The sequence below is a fragment of the Cricetulus griseus genome, chromosome X (genome assembly GCF_003668045.3).
Source record: "Cricetulus griseus strain 17A/GY chromosome X, alternate assembly CriGri-PICRH-1.0, whole genome shotgun sequence".
Lineage (NCBI taxonomy): Eukaryota > Metazoa > Chordata > Mammalia > Rodentia > Cricetidae > Cricetulus > Cricetulus griseus.
In genome coordinates this window covers 118,802,281-118,808,280 of record NC_048604.1, presented here as the reverse complement: position 1 = coordinate 118,808,280, position 6,000 = coordinate 118,802,281, and the positions used below count along the sequence as shown (strand labels likewise).

Here is a 6,000-nt window from a genome sequence, read left to right as displayed (position 1 = left end):
TCTCTCCTGAAGTTTTCTGCTGCCCAAGTCCCTTTTGGCCATACTTGGGCACAAACCCAGCTTGTGGCAGACATGACATCACTCCTTGCTTACAACCTATATAAAGTCTCCCAGCCTTCATTTGGGGGTGTGACTTCTCTAGCCTCAATCTCTGGGACTGGAGAACCCTCCTGGGAGTTGCATTGTTCAAATATACCTGTTGTTATTGAAAGGGGTAAACTAAACTAAAAGGCTTCACTTAAAGGAATGAAGGGACCAGACCCTCACTCAGCCCCTGCTTTAAGCAGCCATGACAGTGCTCGCTTCGGCAGCACATATACTAAAATTGGAACAATACAGAGAAGATTAGCATGGCCCCTGCACAAGGATGACATGTAAATTCGCAAAGCGTTCCATATTAAAAAAAAAAAAAAAGAAGGAGCCATGACAGGCTACAGAAAAGACACATACGCCTGCCGGGTGTTGGTGGCACACGCCTTTAATCCCAGCACTCAGGAGGCAGAGGAAGGCAGATGTCTGTGAGTTCGAGGCCAGCCTGGTCTCTAGAGCGAGTGCCAGGATAGGCTCAAAGCTATACAGAGAAACCCTGTCTCGAAAAGCAAACAAACAAAAAAGACACATAGGCCTCTGACACAAGGAAACTCCAGATCCTCTGGCCTCCCGGAGCCTAGGGCCAAAACTGAACACAAAGAAACTCCAGACCCCCCCCTCCCCTAGCCTCCTAGGTACTTGGTTCCTGGGAACTGTTTGGCCATAAAAGAAACTCCAGGGGAGACGAAAACCTCCCCTGTAGTCTCCAGGATACCGTTCTAAAAAGAATTGGTATCAATGTACAACAGGCCACCCGCAAGTAACAAAACAAAACCATAGAAATCACAGAATGTTTCCTCTTAGCAATGACCAATGAGAATACCTGGTACACAAGTATTTCATGCCAAAATATGACTTTGAGAAATTCTGATTGCTCCCAAATGTCAACCAATCAGAAACCAACCGGTACCTACTGATGTAATCCTGTAACTTTTGTCTTTAAAACCTAGCAGTAGACTCCACCGTGGTGGTGCACACCTTTAATCTCAGCACTCGGGGGGCAGAGGCAGGCAGGATCTCTGTGAGTTCGAGACTAGGCTAGTCTACAACAGCTAGTTCCAGGACAGTGTACAAAGTCACAGAGAAACCCTGTCTAAAAAACCAAAAAAAAACCAAAACCAAAACCAAAACAAACAAAAAAACCCAACCAAACAAAAACAAAGCTAACAGTAGACAGGGAATTTCACCCTCTCTGGAGGCTGCTGCATCAGCTTGCTTGACGGGGTCTCTCCCTCGTAGGATAAACAATTTAATAAACCTTGTGTATTTGCATTGGTGGTCTGTCTCCCTAGTATCTTTGGGGATCCTTGTGACTCAGGAACAACATTTATACCTTTTCAATTAGGGTTGATCTGACTTACTGCATTGGCAGAGAAAGTTGTTGGCTATGAGCTATGTCATCACCATCCACCAAATTTGTCATATTTCCACTGTCACCACAAGTGCCCTTTATAAAGTCCCAGCCATTATGGCTGAAAGGTTCAGGCTTTAATGCTGATCTGCTCTACCTCTTTAAGAGACAGACCTCGCCCCCTGACAACAGTCAGGGCACTCACAGGGACGTGCCATCACCACATCACCCACCATGAATTTACAGCCTGCGTGAGGACTCTGGGCATACGTGGAACCTCAGTGTGCATGGGCAGTCTTCCCTTTAAAAGTTCCAACTTCCCTGCTGCGCTCTCTCTGCTTCTTCTTTACTCTCTTTCTTACTCTTCTCCTCTCTCTGTTTGCTTCTGCTTCTCTCTCTCTCTCTCTCTCTCTCTCTCTCTCTCTCTCTCTCTCTCTCTCACGACTGCCTGTTTCTCTTCTCTCTTAGTCTTCCTACTCTACCGGGCCTATAGTAAACTGCTTAGTATGTCTAATATGTCTCTTAGTCTTATGTCTCATCTGCCTCTTTTCTTCTTTATCTTTAATTTAAACAAAAACATAACAATGCCCCCCATACACCTATCTCTCTTGTCCTACTCAGGGGCAGCTTTTCGAATGTCCCACTCCCCTAAATCTCTCAAATGAGGTCTTTTGCCTGATGTGATCTTTGCATGTTTGCAGCATGTCTTGATCCTGGTTCACCAAGGTTCTCTTCCACCTTGAAACCTTAACATAGTGTTTATCATAGCAATAGAAACCCTAAGACATTCACTGAACTTACAGGTTGCTATTTTTCCAACTAGACTGGTACCCTGAAAGTTTCAGCAATCCTGTCTCTGTTCTTCTGTTTCCCCCTTACTCCAGCATGGGACTCATAGTGTTTCTAGCCACACCCAGTTTTTTGCATGCTTTTTTTTTGTTTTGTTTTGTTTTTCGATACAGGGTTTCTCTGTATTGTTTTGGAGCCTTTCCTGGAACTCGCTCCATAGACCAGACTTGAACTCACAGTGATCTGCCTTACTCTGCATCCCTAGTGCTGGGATTAAAGGCATGAGCCACCAATGCCCAGCTCACACCCAGCTTTCTTGTCAGTGCTGGGGATATGAAATCAGCTTCTAATGCTTGTGCTGCAAGCATTCTTATCCACTGAACCATCCATTTCCCCAGCCCTCCCATCATTTATTTTATTTTACTTTTAAACAGTCCTGAGGATTGAATATAGCATGCACGTACACACACACACACACACACACACACACACACACACACACACACACAAGCATAATGCTGTCCTGCCCCTGTTACTTGGCAGAATCCACTCAGACAGTACCCTGGTCAGCCCAGGGTTCCATGGGAACTGAGTCTGCACACAGGTGTAAAGGACCCCTTTAAAAGACAAACCCCTGCCCGCTTATGCTCTCTTCTCTTTTTTTTGGGGGGGGGGTTTCGAGACAGGGTTTCTCTGAGTAGCTTTGGAGCCTATCCTGGCACTCGCTCTGGAGACCAGGCTAGCCTTGAACTCACGGAGATCCGCCTGCCTCTGCCTCCCAAGTGCTGGGATTAAAGGCATGCGCCACCAACGCCGACTTATGCTCTCTTCTCTTAAACTCCTCTCTTACTCTCTGTCTTTCCGGCAGCCGACCTCTCTCTTTCTCTCTCCTCTCTTACTCTCTGCCCTGCTCTGTTCTTCCATTTCTCTCCCACCTGGAGTAAACTTTGTTAAATGCGCCCTCCATGGTTCATGCTCCATAGAGCGAGTCTTTAATTTAAGCAGAAATCTAATAGTAAGTAAATGTAAAATGTTTTAATAATTAAAATTCTCGGGGCTGGAGAGATGGCTCAGGGTTTAAGAGCACTGGCTGCTCTTCCAGAGGTCCTGAGTTCAACTCCCAGCAACCACATGGTGGCTCACAACCATCTGTAATGAGATCTGGTGCCCTCTTCTGGCCTGCAGGCGTATGTGGAGGCAGAATGCTGTATACATAATAAATAAATACATCTTTAAAAATCAAAAATAAAATAAAATAAAATTCACTCCAAACATGCAGGGAGTGAGGAAAAGACCATTGCAAAGCACTCCTCCAGTTCTGGCTGATGCCCAGACAAATGGCCTCCACCAGAAACATTAGCAGTTTAAATTAGCCTTGGGCTTAAGCATCTCACAGAAGCTGACACCTTTAAATCTCTTTTCCGTCTGGAACCCAAGTCACACTTTGAGCAATTTAAACAGAGACAGGAGGCTCAAGTCTGGCCATTTGAAAAAAGGGAGATTTACACAGCATAGATAGTGTGAAGATTACATTTTACATATACTAGTCTTGTCCCCCACCCCCAGTGGTTGTTATCTAGGGCCACCCTGTCCATCTAGCAGGATCCTGCTTGTCCTGATAAGAGAAGTGAGACTTGATAGCAGAGCAGGATTTAGCAAAGGCTGTTACCAAGTGCCAACCCCTCTAATTGGAGGCTGTGGACTCTTCTTCTTTGATATGGGGATGGACCTAAGGGCCACTTGTAAATAGGGTTGTCTCCTTTTGTTATGGCAATGCAGCCTAATTGGCAGCATCTTGGTGAACAGATTTCTGTTCCCACTGTGCTCTTTAGCTGAATTCCACTTTGTGTAATTTAATATTTCTTCAGCAAGTTTGTTAGTAGGCCCTTAATATAATCAATTTATTACTCCCAGTTTCTCCTATATCAAGCAAAGGGAAACAGACCAGACTTGGCCATCCCACGGCTCAATTTGGGATAGGTATATATCAGGAGGGCCAAAGCCTTTTTTTTTAACTGCCTTTGATTTTTACAGAGACCCCCTCAGTAGAATCTTCTCCCAAATAAAGGCCTGTGCTGTCTTAAGTTGCTCATTCATCTATCTCCATGACCTTTCCCCTACCTTAAATTCACAAATATCAGGAAAAAACTTGGGCCTGCAATAGGTCTGCCACATGTGTGAACTCACAGAGCATGAACAAGGCCTACATCAGATAGGGAGAAGTGGACAGACACCCCCATCCCTAAGCCAGAAGCTGTCTCCTATAGATAACTGCTCACAAAGGAAGATTTGGTTCTCTCCATCAGAGTCTCAATGGGTATACAATCCACACTCTAGGGCAGGCCCTATCCCCAGCAGTAGATGACCAACACAAAACAAACTCTAGAAATTTGGAGAGGTTTTGTTCCATAATGTTTTGTCTGCTTTTCGTTTTTTTCCTTGAAGATCTGTTCTTTGAATATTATGGTTTCTGATTTGTTTTTATGGATTTTCAGTGTGTACAAATCTGTGTCTGTCTGTATTTCCTGTATCTTTTTTCTTTTTCTTTTTTTTTTTTTTTTTTTTGGTTTTTCGAGACAGGGTCTTGTACTTTTTTTTTCTCAAACTTAACGCCTTTATTTGACACAAAACATGGCTGTGGGAACAGCAAACTCCAAAAACAAAAGAAAGAAAAAAAACCACGGTTCTATCTAATTTATAATTAAGAGGAAGGTGAGTTACTACATGTGTAACAAATGGGTGAGCTTTAGGGAGAGTCATTTCTAGTGTCCATACTTTGGGAATTCCTACTCTCTGTTGTCCAAGGGACACACCTGCCTTGTTTTGAGCCATAGAGAGTTGCAATGGAAATGAAAAGCATGATTACAGACTCCCCCTGCAACAATACACTCTTCAGAAGTAGCAGATGCCTGGTTGGCCTGACATTCAATGCAAAGATCCATAATGTGGTTCCTGCAGATGGCATACTTATCAACCAAAATATCTCAGGCCCAGAGGGCCACTGCATTCCACTTTTTCACTTCAAAGCAGTTCTTGGCGGTGCTGCTGGGGGTATCCACATCCATCGCTGCCACCATTTTGGAAACAAACTAACAACCAGCCCTTGTATTTTTTCTGTTTGTTTTGTCCTATTCTGTTTTTTTTATTTATTTAAGATTTTATTTATTTATTTATTTATTATGTATACAACATTCTGCTTCCATGTATATCTGCACACCAGAAGAGGGCACCAGATCTCATAACAGATGGTTGTGAGCCACCATGTGGTTGCTGGGAATTGAACTCAGGACCTCTAGAAGAGCAGCTGGTGCTCTTAACCTCTGAGCCATCTCTCCATCACCCTGGTTTGTTTTTATTTTATCTTATTATTATGACTATTTTTAGATGACTGGATTCTAATGAGAGAAAGAGAAAGTGTGGATTTGGATGAGTGGGAAAGTAGGGAGGCTCTGGGAAGAATTTGGGGAGGGGAAACTGTAATCAGAATATATTGTATGAAAAAAATATTTATTTTTTGGTTTTTCAAGACAGGGTTTCTCTGTATTGCTTTGGAGCCTGGCCTGGAACTCGCTCTGTAGACCAGGCTGACCTTGAACTCACAGAGATCCACCTGACGCTGTGTCCTGAGTGCTGGAATTAAAGGCATGCACCATCAGCGCCCGCAAAAAAGAAAAAAAAATTCAATTAAAAAAAAATACCAACACTGTGCCTGGAGCAGGGCTCTGGTAGCTTCTGATCTATCCAATTAAATGGGACTGATGAAGAGGGAA

The 6,000-nt window shown here is 43.8% G+C and overlaps 1 non-coding gene and 1 pseudogene across 1 annotated transcript; one reads left to right on the top strand and one right to left on the bottom strand.

Moving 5' to 3' along the window:
• The first annotated feature begins 295 nt into the window (after nucleotides 1-295).
• LOC113837773 lies at nucleotides 296-402 on the top strand. Its single transcript, XR_003488486.1, has one exon. It is a non-coding gene; the product is annotated as a U6 spliceosomal RNA (small nuclear RNA).
• A 4,572-nt stretch (nucleotides 403-4,974) lies between these two features.
• Nucleotides 4,975-5,322, bottom strand: LOC100764010 (annotated as a pseudogene).
• Between the last annotated feature and the right edge of the window lie 678 nt (nucleotides 5,323-6,000).